This window comes from Coturnix japonica, chromosome 2 (assembly GCF_001577835.2).
Source record: "Coturnix japonica isolate 7356 chromosome 2, Coturnix japonica 2.1, whole genome shotgun sequence".
In the NCBI taxonomy this organism is placed as follows: Eukaryota; Metazoa; Chordata; class Aves; order Galliformes; family Phasianidae; genus Coturnix; species Coturnix japonica.
The window spans coordinates 92,149,771-92,158,005 of record NC_029517.1 but is presented as its reverse complement, the minus strand read 5'-3'; the positions used below and the strand labels follow the sequence as shown (position 1 = coordinate 92,158,005).

Sequence of the window (8,235 nt, the reverse complement as noted above, 5' to 3'; positions counted from 1 at the left end):
CGTTCTGAGGGAGCGTTGTTGCCATTTCATCCTGTTACGTTTGTTTTTGTCCCCTCGTCATCCTGAACCTGCTGAGTGTTTCGTTTTTCCTCCTCACAGCTCTCCCTCTTTAATAGTCACGCACCAGCTCTGGTGCTGCCCCATTCCTCTAGCAATGGGGAATAAAACCATCCATCCGTAATCCCACTCTCATCAGAAAAGGCAAATAATGACTAACAGTGTTTTATTCATTATAGCTAATTACATTTGCTATTATAAAAGGTAAGTAATAATGTAATCAGTGATAGAACTAGAGGGAATGGTTCTAAGCTGCGCCAGGGGAGATTCAGGCAGGACATTAGGAAGTATTACTTCTCGGAAAGGGTAGTCAGGCATTGGAATGCACTGCCCAGGGAGGTGGTGGAGTCACCGACCATGGGAGTGTTCAAGAAACATTTGGATGTTGTGTTGATGAATATGATTTAGCTGGGAAGTATTGGTAATGGTTGGACTAGATGATCTTCTAGGTCTTTTCCAACCTTGATAATTCTGTGATTCTGTGAAATATTAAAAATAATAGAATCCTTAAGGTTGGAAAAGACCTCTAAGCTCCTAGTCCAACCATCAGCCCATCCCCACCATGCCCGCTGACCATGTCCCTCAGTGCCACAGCCACACGGTTATTGAGCACCTCCATGGATGATGACTGCACCACCTCCCTGTGCAGCCTGTGCCACTGCAGCACCGCTCTCTCTGAGGAGAAATTCCTCCTAATATCCAACCTGAGCCACCCCTGACACATCCTGAGGCCATTCCCTCTCGTCTTATTGCTGTTACCTTTGAGAAGATGCTGACCCCCACATCACCACAGCCTCCTTTCAGGTCAAGTGACATTCCCAGCTCCCTCAGCCACTCCCCATAAGATTTGTGCCCCAGACCCCTCACAGCTTCGTTGCCCTTCTCTGGACACGCTCCAGGCCCTCGATGTCATTCTTGTATGAGGGGTTAAAACTGTACACAGTAATCGAGGCATGGCCTCACTGGTGCCGAGTACAAACAGCAAAGGCCAGTTTTTCTGTGTGCTGGTAAGTGTTCCTGCCGGCAGAGGGAAGTGTTCACCCAGGCAGCGTATCTTATGAGGCATGAGTTATCATTTTGAACGAGTCACCTGCATACACCGTGAGGCATTCTGAAAATCACCCGTTCAGGCGTGGATGAACGTTTGTTCAGCTCTCTATGAGGTCTTTTCACTATTTTTCATCTCTTATTTTGATAAAGTGTTTTATCAGATGAATAAAGTACCTCACAGAAGAAACTGAGATTATTCTAGTGTCATCGTCCCCCTCCAGAGCTGTAGGAAAGAAGAACAGAGCAGAACTCTCCAAAGAGGAGAAAACAAAGCATTTACCTTTTACAAAGTCAGTAAGAAGCCAATTAGAAGTGTCCTAAGGACATGCAGCCAATGTAAATCGAGTCTTTTTCAGAATGCAGATATTCCGTAGGCCAGATCGATGTCCTTCTTGTGTTGTGGGCCCCAGAACAGGATATAGTACTCCACATGGGGTCTCATGAGGGCAGAGCAGAAGGGTAGAATTACCTCCACTGACCTGCTGGTCATGCTTCTCTTGATGCAACCCAGGATACGGTTGACATTCTGGGCTGCAATTGCACATTGCTGGCTCATGTTGAGTCTTTCATCAACCAACACTCCCAAGTCCTTCTTCTCAGGGCTGCTATTTCTCCAGCCCTGAGAAGTCATTCTCCACTTAGCCTGTATCTGTGCTTGGGGTTGCCCCAACCAAGGTGCAGGACGTTGCATTTGGCTTTGTTGAATGTTATGAGGTTGGCACAAGAAGCCAAACAATTAAATGGACTGCAAGACAAAAGTGCTTTGCTTTAGGAATCATAAGCTCAGTGGAGTGTGGTAATGATGAAAATATGAAGGGAAGTCAATGTCCTACATTGACTAACAGTATGTTAGAAAAGTACAGCATTGATCAGTCTGTTTTCTATTACATGCTGGGTGAGAAGGTAAGAGAGGAAGAAAATGGTTAATATTGCTTTCTTTAAAGCTAATGCAAACTCGATCAGTTTTCAGCTCAGAATTAAAAGCTATAGCCAGCTGAAAGTCCAGATGGATGAAAGCAATTAACAGAACCAGTATATTGGAACATTGCTGTGCTCTGAGGGCAATTGACGCAACATAGATCGTATTACCTTATGTCAGTGGGGTGTGTAGTTTGAATTACAAAAAGCTTCACCTAAACCAGATGCTATCTTTGTGGATAAAATCCTTCCCAAGACCAAGCTGAGTTTTCATTTTAACTTCTGCTAACGTTCCTGTAGAACAGAGCCTCTGAAGTCTCTGTCTCTGATGGCGGTAGTGTTTGGTGCTTTGCTATCCTCCCTTCATTGCTCTCCCTTGTGCTCAGTGAGCTCTTCTATTCAACGCTTTTCCTTCCCTGGGCAATAATGCACAGTATTCAGTATAGAAGGACTGGGGTGAAAAGTGGGTAAATTGCCTTATTAGCCTAGGACAAGGAGCTTACTTAGAATTTCTGAAGCAGTCATGGGATGTTGCAGAAGAGAGTACTTAATTTTTATGTGGCATCCAGTCCAGCCACTTTAGTTTGTTACAGACTGTGAGATACAACTAAAAGCGCATGGACCAATGAATGAGAAACTAGATTGATAAAATAAGGAGCCCCTCAGGAAAATTTAAGTTACATTTTTAAAGAGTTTAGCAGTGAATTCTACCTTTTATTAGTATGTAATAGTTTTCTGCATTTAATACTCTCTGTTTTTCCACTCCGTTTCTTGGGTAAATTGCTGGAACATACAAATGTTCCGTATGATCCCATTCTATCATGCTCATTGCAGCAGAAACATTTCACCAATGAGTTTTCATGGCATTTTTCAGATAATTTGTTTAGTGTACCTAAAAAAGCTTAATTTCCTTGGACTTAGCTAGAAGTTTGTTCCACAGACATGTCTTCTGTTTTACTGAAGATTGCTGATTTTTTACTCTTGTCTTTCATCTGGGACATGGGGTTTACTAGAACGGTTGTCCTAGGATGCTGCTGCTCTGTATGCAGATGGATATGGACCCAAATGGAAACAAGTCCAGCCTGTTAATGATCAAGACAAGGGTTTTGACCTTGCAGTAGAATAAAAATGGGAGTCAGTAGAAGCTGGGAGCACAGACAGGTGTTATTGAAGCATTCTATAGATGCTTGTAGGTGGATTCTGCCCAAACTAGAGTCCATCATCTACACTGACACTGACCCAATTAAACTGTGCTATTCTATCTGAGGGTGATTATTGTCATTATCAGAATTATTAACGTACTTTTACGTAAATATTACTGTTTTCAAGAATTAAAAGTCCATGAAATGTTTTCTACTGGTATTATTTGCTGTCTTTAAAAATATCCTTTGAATTTGGCTCATTCATCATCATCTGTGTCCCAAGCCTCAGTCTGTGAAAGTGATTACTGTGTATTGCTTGTTATATCTCTGTGCAGAGAACATGTTGTTTTTGTTGCCAAAAGAATTTACTAAGCTTTGTGTCTCTGTGTCACTGTTACTGCAGAAATCTGGCCTTTTTCAGAAGCACAGTGTCACACATCTGGCTGCCATTCACAGTAATCACGGTATCAACAGCTCCTTCCCTCTGTCAGTATTATCTTTTAGATTATAAGCTAATAAAACTACTGGGAGCTAAGCAGAAAACTTGGACTAGCGTGACAGTTTTAGCTACTATTTCCTTGTGAAATACCTCCCATTTGTAGCATACTCTGATATGGACCTCTTTAATTTTCATCACAAGTGCCTCATAATTTCAGCTGTTGTTATGAAAGAATGCTGGAAGGCATTTTCTGGATCACTTACCTATGTTTCTATACCACAAGTGCCTGAGGTTACTTCTTGTACATTCGTTGCTGGTATGCATTTGAAATACCACATTGTTTTCAGGTCATGCAGCTGAAAAATGGTAGGATTTTTGCAGATTCAGTTCCTGCAGACTGTGCTACTAAAACTCTTCCTCCTTGTCATTCTCTTTTTTACCTTTTACCTTTTTTACTTTGAGGAATAGAAGAGAAGCCAAAGGCAGTGGGAACCGATCTTATTACAAAGCAGAAATAGAAGAAATCCACCTTGCTGCAGTGCAAATGTTTGTCCTTTGGTAGCCCAATAACTATGTCCATTAGGAGCCTGCCACCAGCTTATGGCAGCTGATGACATTCTTTAAGAGCCAGTTGAAGACAAAGTGAAAAATCCAGCCATGTGTAAATTCTAATACGGGATGTATGATTGATAAACTTTGCTATTGGAGCTCTCTTTTACGCTTTATTTATATCAGCTTAAAGCCTGAAGGAATGCCACTTTGGCCGCCTTTCAAAACATGAAAGCTGAGCATATGTACTTTCATTGAAAGGGAAATTAGTCACTCCTATTGCTTTAGAGAATCCAATCACTTAAAAATCCCTGCAACATCAGCATGCCTCTCCATGAAATGTCAATTGCATTGCCTGATTCATTGTTGAATACAGTTGTCTAACCAGCAACTAAAGCACAGTTCACTTTCTGAAGCCTGGAGAGCATTTGGGAGTATTGCCTGTTCGATCAAAGAGTGTCTGAACAAACTTAGAATCAGGACAGCATTTACATTTTTGTCAGTACTCTCAAAGTGCTTGCAAAGCCTTTTTCCAGGCAGCCATACTTGTCACATAGCGCTGGAGAAAACTCATGGAAACCCACTTACTCTTTCTCACAGGCCCACAGTGTTTGCATTCTCACACTGTTTCCTTACCTTTAACCCAAGTAAACTGTTTAGGTGTGAGGAGATGAGACAGGCCTAAAAGATCACGTATTTCTGCAGTGGTGCAACCCACAGTGGTGATTCTCTGAGCCACTGAGATACAGTTTTGGATTTTATACCTGTTGTTTGTGCTTGTGCCATAGCAACAGATTCCTAAAAGCTACTTAGAAACAAGGTTTTGCTAGGTCACTGTCAATGGTATGAAGTCTACTAGGTGTATTTTGCTTAACTTGGAAACATGCTGAGGAAGCTGAAAAGTGAAAACCCCTAGGTAAGAGCCTGAGGCTCTCAAACCAGCACGCATTCAAGCACCATTTGTACTATGCAGGTTGCTTGAAAGAAACATTCCTGGAAAATCCTGTGCTTCACTGCAGCTTGGAGCTGAGTAAGCAGCTGGAGGGAAGCATTTGCTAGAGCCTGAAAGAACTCCCATTGCTCCTGAGAGATGAGGAAGTTAAAATGTACAAAAATTGGGGAAGGGAGGGCAAGGGGGAAAACACACGTAAGTAGTGCAAGTAATTTCATTGTCTTTGTTTGCTCTTGACTCTCACTGCCAATTTAAATAACTTTGTGACATGTTTTCTCCTCAGGTTCAAGTCGTTTTTTTCTCACTTCACATCAGATAGTAGAAGAAAATGGGGAAATTGTTATGTAAAGAAAGTCAGGCAAAGAGCTGACAAATGTGAGTAATTCCACTGAAAAAAGCAAATTCGTGTCTCTTGTTTCTTTAAAGTAGGACTAGTAAAGCAAAGTGTCTGTGGTTCACAGCAGCATTGATAACGATATCACAGGACAGCAGATATAACAAGATATCAGATAACAATGTAGTATCTAACTCAAAGATAAAGTATCCACATGACAAAAACTGAAATCTGACTCAAGCTTTCTATCAATCACATATTTTCCCGCTATATATAATGTACCTAATTAAATTTCACATGCAAGTGACTTTTCTGTGGTGCTCAAGGAAACAATAATAATGTATCAAACTTTTCACCTGAAGATTCCCAGCTACCTGTTAGACCCTGAACTGACTAAATGTAGCTCAAACTTTGGTTTGCCTTCTTAGGTTCTTCATTCATTGTCACTCATTGCCTGATTTGGTTCATTCACCTTCTTACCATCATTCATTGGGAAACAATTGATCCAGTGCTCACGAGGGTCCATGGGCATGGAAACAGGTCTGGTGAATGTCAGCTGTGCTGGGGGAGCTCTCCCCAACAGCTGTGGTGCCAGAGCTATGCACTTCACAAACTTTATTGTCAAAATAAGAGTTATTTGGGCTTGGAATAGGCTTCTTCTCCCAGGTAGCATGATAGGAAGAGATGGAATGGCCTCAAGTTGCACCAGGGGAGCTTTGGGTTGGGTATTAGTAATGAGAGATTGGGATGGGCTGACCAGGGAGGTGGTGGAGTCACTGTCACTAGAAGTGTTCAAGAACTGTGTAGATGTGGTACTGACAGACATGGCCAACTCCAGAAGGGTTCATGTAGTCTGTTGCATGATGTACACTCTTTTTCACTCTGTACTTGGAAAAGTGAGCAGTTTTCCTGGCTTTTTTGTGTGGTTTCTCAGCCACATGTTTGTTCAGTGTTTTTACCTTGGCTCATGTGATTACAAAGGAAATAGTGCAGTAGTTCCTCAAACTGAGGGAAAGGAGCAAATCAAAACACACATCAGTGTCCTTAATCAGAGTGCCAACTACCACAGGGCTGAGGAAAATGCAGTGTGCTTGATTTTACTGCATGTGAAAATGAAGAGATGGGACATGAAAAAATATACCACCCTGTCACTGAAAAATGTGTACCTACAGAGTTGAAGCAATGACTGATGCTGTGCAGGTGGTTTTCCTCTTGCCAGGGAGAAGTGTAGCGGGGCCAGAGTCTTTTAATCTGTTGTAAATATAACCAAAGACTTACAGTTGGAATCAGACTCGAAAATGCAAATGGATTTTCATTTGCAAAGTCTGCTCCATCGTAATGGCTTTCATTCAGAGTTTTGTCTGGATAGAACAACGGCTGTTCTGCCTGAATTATTTCTTGCTTTATTTTTAGACTTCTCTCATACGTAAAATGCCAGGAGATGGACGCAGACCAGGATACCTTGTGGTGATGTCTGCTAAATAAATAAAGTGCTCCCAGTGACGCTGGAGTGAAACTATGTTTGAAATGTTTTCTCCCTTATTTAACATTGCACAACATACAGAAAAAGAGAGTCGATTTCAGTTAGTAAAAGGTTCTAATCAGGTCTTTTGATCACCTTTACACTCCTAATATAGCTAAGCTGGATAATAATGGGATGCAGAGGTCCGATCAGCCTTTGAAATTAGTTTTTTGCTTGGAATCACCACCTGGTGACTATTGAGAGACCCCAGAGGACATTCTGCCCCTTAAAATTAAACATTGGGGAAAGCTGCTGATCACTCACTGATTGATCACTCATTTAAAAACATCACCCTTAAAATTCCTACCTATGAAAATCACTTGGTATTTTCTGCCTGAACTGTCCTCGATTTTCAAATTCAGCAATCATCTGTTTTGCAAAAACAGATGACTTTCTTTTAGTTCCAGTAATTCCTCTTTTTCAACATCTGTACATTTTTACTGCTGTTTATTACTATTATTAAAGATGCATAGTTGACTGTTCATAAAGCGCACCTGCTCGAATGCAAACACCAATGAGACTTTAGTACTAAAATAGGAGTTCTGACTCCAAATTCTATTGTGGACCTATTTCCCAGTGCACACATTATTTTGTTGCTTGGAGACTGCTGCATATTCTTGCTTTAATCTTTCTTCCAAAGTCTAGCTCTGTGCTTCTAATACAGCTGGAAGACTAGAAAATATTCTGTGTTTCCAAACTTGTGTAGGAGGGAAAGGATGTGCAGGAAAGAAAACAACCAACCACCAAACCAAAACCCCCAACCCAGTTCCCTGGAGACTTGGAGCCACCAGGAATTTTTGTTTGTGCTGGGAAAGTTGGACATGACTTCAGGCTCCAGCAGGCTTCCCTCACAAATCAAGCGTGTATTCTTTTCCCAGCCGAGAATGGGAATTATGAGAACCATGACAATGGCCTTTTACATTGTTTCTGAGAAGAGAGCTCCTCTGTGGTTGATCTTACTAGAAACCACGATGAGAACATCAGAGTTCATTTTACTCCTCAGTCATTTTCTACCTATTTTTCTTTTCTATCTGTCCCTTTCTCTTTCTCCTCTGGTCCCTTTCTATCTTCAACTCTTCTCTCTTCAGCCTTAGAACACTGTGGGGCTGCCCGTGCCCCTCAGAAGATGGACCAGCACTAAGTTTACTTCCATGAGCAGATAGCAGCAAGCTGTCTGCTGCTGAGATGTCAGTTCAAGCTGTTCTCACAGGCATTAATCCAGGAATGTTATTTGCTTGCTACATTAGGATTACTGCAGTGCCAAACAATGTT

The 8,235-nt window shown here is 41.6% G+C and overlaps 1 long non-coding RNA gene across 1 annotated transcript; it reads left to right on the top strand.

Annotated features, from left to right (window-relative positions):
* Nucleotides 1–28: 28 nt before the first annotated feature.
* Nucleotides 29–6,960, top strand: LOC107310041. Its single transcript, XR_001553445.2, has 3 exons — nucleotides 29–261; nucleotides 5,391–5,482; nucleotides 6,855–6,960. It is a non-coding gene; the product is annotated as an uncharacterized LOC107310041 (long non-coding RNA).
* Nucleotides 6,961–8,235: the final 1,275 nt, after the last annotated feature.